Below are 6,410 nucleotides of genomic sequence, written 5' to 3'. Positions count from 1 at the left end.
TCAAGGGTTCGTAGGGGAGGGAGGGGACAAATGAGGAGCTGATGTCAGGGGCTTGGGTGGAGAGCAAATGTTTTGAGATTGATGAGGCCAATGAATGTACAAATGTGCTTTGCACAATTGATGTATGTATGGATTGTGATAAGAGTTGTATGAGCCCCTAATAAAGCGATTTAAAAATTCTGAAACAAACAAACAAAAAGGAACAGTCACTATATCTTAAACTAAAGGAATTGAAGAAAATATTTAAGACTCTAGCTGCAATATTGCAGAATTCTATGGATTAAAATATTGAATGATGGAAGAAGCACTAAAAGAAAATGGACGGAATACAGAATCAGTGTACCAAAAAGAATCAGTCAACATCTAACTATTTCAAGAGGTAGCATATGAACAAATACCAACAATACTGAAGAAATAAAGTCCAACCTGTACTGAAGACATTTGTCAAAAACAAGGTTCCAGGAATTGACAGAATACCCAGAGAACTGTTTCAACCAGTCGATGAATCACTGGTTTATGCTAAGGAATTTGAAATACAGCTACTTGGACAACAAACAGTAGGAGATTTATATTTGTAACCACTAAAAAAAAAAGGTGATCCTACAGAATGGACAAATTATAGAACAATATCATAATACCAAATGCAAGCACAATTTTTGCTGACGATTATCCAGTGTTATCAGTGTGGCCCTTACCATTGTCCTGCTCCCCACTGCACCCCTCCCTCCAGTCATGTCACCACTGGATATATTGTGGGCCATTTTCACCACACCCTCTATTGCTTTCATAAAATTAGCTCAGTGTTGAAGGACTGCAGGCTTCCCCTCTGCTCTGCGGGCATGGCTAAGGGAACTGTGGACTGTTAGAGGTTCCCGGTGCTTTATTTTCCATTGGGAGTACCACAAACAACTAGCTGCATTTCCACCCCCACAAATACAACCTTCGAGTGGTCCGATATTTCTATCTGTGTGGTCATTAGTGGAAAGTTCATATAAGGAATACGGTCTAAGAGGTTATACGTGTGTGTGAATGAATGAACCCTTCACGTCTCCTTTCCTCTGCCTCCTGTTTACCAACTCCAGTCATGAGACGGATAGGGGAGGAGAAGCAAGTTGTGAAGGAAAGGTGATGAAACAAAAAAAGCAGGAGGCAATACAAGTAGAAAAATTATCAAATGAAGTCAAATGTCTGAGCCACCATCTTGTTTCTCTTTGTTCCATTCTCCCTGATGTCTTATAGCAGGGGTGCTCAATACGTTGACCGCAATCTATTTGTCGATTGCAAATGTAGTGTGGGTAGATCGCATGGCATCAAAAAAATAGACGTAAGCCTATCCTCAATCCCGTCACTTAATGATATACAGCCCAGCCAATCAGATGCAATCTTAGGTGTTACATGCATGGGCAAACAACTGCGCTAAGTGCAGCAAAACTGACAAGCCAAGTTATCGCCAATTTTTAGACCTTATTTTTTTCTCTTAAATATAAGAAAGTGTATTAAAATGAGTGGGGGAGCTGGACCAAGTAAGCAGACAAAAACGTATCATTCATATATGGAATGGAAGGTTTTGATACTACAAACCAACATGCAGCTGAAGTCCAGAGCGCATGAACAGTTCTAGAACTTACTGATAGAGAGAAAATACCCAAACATGAGAAAATGTGCTACCTCCTTGACTACATTATTCGGCTCTACTTATTTATGTGAGTCAGCCTTTTCCCACATAAAGATCATTAATCCAAGTACCGTTCCACCATGACTGATGATCATTTGGAAGTGTGCTTGAGGCTGGCTGTCAGCAGCTCCTGCCCGGACTATGCATCCCTGGCTTATTCCATTCAGTGCAAGTCATCAGAGTAAACTCAGGTAACGACAAAAAATGTACATAGTTAATTGTGTTGTGCAATATGGACTCATGCAGTTATGCAAGGTACATAAATATACATTGTACATATAAAGCATTCTCATGCATTTATGAATAAATGTAATAAATAAATAAAAATAACTATATGTTTAGCATTTTTGTAGTTGGTAGATCATTTTGACTTGATCATTTTATAAGTAGCTCACATGCTGAAAAATGTGAGCTATAGAATATAAATTTATAGAATTTAAATTTAAGTGCCTGTGAAGTGGAAATCTTGGCAATGGACCTGCAATAATGTAGCCCAAGCTGGGGAAAGAACTTTCAATTATTGGATTCACGTAGTCAATAAACAAGCATTTATTAGGCACCCAACAATGGCCAAGAATTAATCTAGGTGTTTGGTGAATACTTGTGAACAAAACAAAGATTCTTACCCCATAGAACTTACTACATACTAGCAGGGGAATTTAGCACTAATGTAGACAGATGTATATCCTTTAGTGTGCTAGTAGGTAATAAGTACAGCAAAGCACCATTGTAAGGCTATGACATTTGCAGCCAGGTTGCCCCAGTCTGTGTGATTAAAGTAAATTACTCACCCTCTAGATGAGTCATTTTTCTCATCATGTATAGAAGAGCAAAGACAATTATTCTTATTCCATAAAGCTATTGTGAGTATTAGACTAATTAAAACCTGGCCACCATATCTTGCCCTTAGTTAAAGGGTATGAAATGGTTTACTAAATAAATAAGTAAAATTACTGTGGTAAGGGAAAACATGAAAAGAAAAGCAACATGAGGATTTCAGGGAGTCCATGGAAGGTGCTGTTTTTCTATAGGATGATCAGGTAATATTAGAATAGGAAATATACAAGCAAAGACTTGAAGGAGATGGAGGAATTAGCAAGACAAATATATATGGAGAATTGTCTAAACAAAGGAGAAAACTTTGTGAATGTCGAGTTGGCAGTGAGGCTGCTGAGCTGCCCCAACTGCAAAGAAGCAGCACGGCTAGAGAGGAGTGAGATGTGGGAATCAAGCTTGAGGATACTGAGGAGTAGTTTTAGGTTTTGATTTTGAGTAAAATGCGATGTGATTGGTGGTCTTCAGCAAAAGAGTGGTGTGAGCTGGCTTACTTTGAAAATGGCTTTAACTCTGGTGTGGTGAATACAAGGCAAGCTGGGAGATATGGCTATCCATACAAGAGGTCAAGGTGGTAGCAGTGGAGATGGTAAGGAGTGGTTGGATCCTAGACAGAGTTGGGAGTTAGAGCCAAAATAAATTCCTGGTGAATTTGAGATAAGATATATATATATTTCTTAATATATAAATCAAGATTGAATGTTGTTTAAATTATTTCTCCTGCCTGCCCTCCTTCCTTTCTACGTTTCCCCCCACTCACCCCACTACTCTCTATATCTCATGCCAAGAGAGCAGCTGGATATAGGAAGAAAAATTCAATCTTAAAAACAGTGGTTTTATGAAAAGCAATGGGGCAAAGGAGAGAAGCCGAATCCATCTGGTGGAGGAATTCTGGCTGGCAGTTCCTCCCACGGAATATCCTGGAAAGCAGTTCCAATTGGAAAGAGATACAGATGGAGAGCCTCGGTTGTCAGCACTCGCAATGTCCAATACTCGCAATGCCCAATTCTGTGGATGATCTTTCACACGATGTAGCTGCTTCAAGGAAATTCCCGAGACAACACAGACATCTATATATCTTGAGAACTTGGAACAAAAGGTTGAAAAAATCTAAGAATAAATATTCATGCTAAAATCTGTCTCTGAAAAACTTTTTAATCTCTCTTCCTCCTTGTCGAACCTTTTCTCTCCTCATTATGACCTCCTCTTTCTCTTTGGTTCAATGGTGGCCCTATCTAGATAAACATCTACACTGTCAAAGAACAGTGGATTACTTGAGGAGTTGATGCTAACTTGTTTTATTGTTGTTACATGATTTCAAGTCACATCTGACTCATATGTATAACAGAATAAAATCATCCTCAATCCCACACCATCCTTACATCGTGGGGGGTGTATGCTGGAATCCACTGTTGAGGGTCAGAGTCTTCTTCATGGTCCCTCTGGGAAACAGGATGTCCTCCTCCATGACTGGGTACCTCGAGACAGCATGTCTAAATTGAAGCAATATCTCGTGATCTTTGCTTCTCGAGAGCATTCTGGCTGTGCCGCTTTCTTTTTCTAGAGATTGTTATTTGGTGGGTCTGTCTCCACACAGAACCAACCCCTTACACCAATACATCCACAATGGAAGCGTTCGGAAGGAAACACCATACGAGTAGCAGAAAAACAAACAAAAACTTTGTCTAATTTTTCATGGCTTCTCAGTCTTTTTTGATTCCCTCCTGTCTTTTCTTCTTATTTTTCCTCTTCTGTTCTCATCAGCTGTAAGAACTACCTACAATCTGAGACCACAAAGTCCTAATATTTGCAAACAACATTCTACTTTAGTATGAGTTTTTCTCAAATCTGACCACATCCACTCACTCATTAACAGATGTTGCAGCCCCAGGCTGGATTTCTCTGGGAGTAGGGAGAGGAGGGGAAGGGCTTATAGACATCTTGTGTCAGAAGTCAATGAGCTGTCATTCAGTCCTCCATGGTCCTAAGCAGGTGCACCTTCCTTTCTTCTGACAATAGGGAAGGTTCCCAAGACCCCCGATGACAACGCCTATGCTACCACTTAGTAGATTCATTGACAGGTGTTTCTCTGAATTACCAGACAACAGGTGTTTGCCCTGTGCAGCCTGCCAAAAGCCAGGGAACCAGAGTAGAAAACAAAGCCCATTTGCAAAAATGATTACTGTAATTAAGAGCTATGGTAATGAAAATACACACACATTTGCGCTTACACTCTCCCAAAACCTCAGTCACATGGATAGAAGAAATGATAGACAACAAATTACCCAGCATTACGATGTAGGTTTAAACACTCACATTCTTAGTTTTTAGGGGGAAAAATTTAAATGGTTATTAAAGCCATTTCTCATACTATGAGGATCCTCATTAGGATTTACATAATTGTGCATTTGGAGGATGACAGGCAGCAAATGCTAAAAGGAGCTGGTATTTAAAGAACTTATAATTTACTTTAGGCAATATGCCCAAAAGAACGGCGAAGTAACAAAGTGATACTTGAATCAGCACATGTTTTATTGTGATCCTCATTAGAGTACAGAGTGCTGTTGTGTGTTCCCTGACCCCCAGCATGAAACTTCCTCATAGACAACCAAGGAAAAGTCTTGGTGGTGGCAGAAGACACTGGGAAGGTTAAAAGCAATGAAGAGTTGAAGGCAATGGAAGCAATGACTGTTAAATATACAATCCTGTGATTGTGGTGACTATGGGGAGATAATTGTATAGACACACAGGCCGAACAGGGGTGTGAAAGAGAGCTCTAGTGGACTCAGAGAGGACATTTGTACATGGTCCTTTGCTGCAAATATATCTATGAATATGGTGAAGCATACAAGGGGCAAAGTTATGAAAATTTCATAGACAGAACCAAACATCTGGAAGGAAATAGTCACTGGATTTGAGGACTTAAGGCCATAGTCTTAAGGTCAATTGTCATAACATTATCCATAAAGACAATGTTTGACATCCTACTTTGGTTAGTAGCAACTGGGGTCTTAACAGTTCTTGAATAGTCGTTAATTGGTCTCTTCCCATCCAGAGGAAAGAAGAGAGATGAAAATACAAAGACCCATAGGAACAATCAGTCCAATGGGCTAATGAGCCACATGGACATCAGTCTTCACAACCCTGAGATTGGAATTAGCGCATGGCTACCATGGCCAAGTGCTCTGAAAAGCATCCCAATAGAAGATCCTCTACAGACCCAAACTCACTGCCATCAAGTTGATGCCTGCTCACAGCAACCCTATAGGACAGGGTAGAATGGTCCCTGTGAGTTTCCAAGAATAACAGGAATAGAAAGCACATCTTTCTCGCAAGGAGCTGCTGGTGGTTTCAAACTGCTGACCTTGAGTTTAGCAGCTGAACACATACCTACTACACCACCAAGGCTTCTATAGCATGGGAGGGAAATGTGGAACACAACTCCAAATCATGAAAGAGACCAAGGCTATGATGTCAGCTCCTGGACAAAGAAAAAGAAGATCTTGTCATCAGGGATTGTGAACAAATTGAAATTCTAAATGCTGAGATACAAAAACTAAAAGAGAAGCCTATCATTGAAAAACAAGAACATGAAAAGCTACAACAAAACACATTGCAAACTGATTCACTTCTGCAACAAGAGAAGGAATTATCTTCAAGTCTTCCACTGAAACGATGTTCTTTTCAAGAGGAAATGATTAAAGAAAGACACTTCTTTGAGGAAGAGTTAAAGCAAGCACTGGGTGAGTTAGATAAATTGCAGCAAATAAATACTCTTTATTTGAAATCTAGAATAGGTAAATGCATAGATACAATAGCTAGATAAATAGATCCTTAGGGATATGACAGGGGAAGTTGGGGGTGGTGGTGCAGGATAAGGAATTAATAATCATGGATACAA

Source organism: Echinops telfairi, unplaced genomic scaffold (genome assembly GCF_000313985.2).
Source record: "Echinops telfairi isolate 266 unplaced genomic scaffold, ASM31398v2 ScPeMD7_7468;HRSCAF=8506_0, whole genome shotgun sequence".
Lineage (NCBI taxonomy): Eukaryota > Metazoa > Chordata > Mammalia > Afrosoricida > Tenrecidae > Echinops > Echinops telfairi.
Note: the sequence above shows the minus strand (reverse complement) of the source record.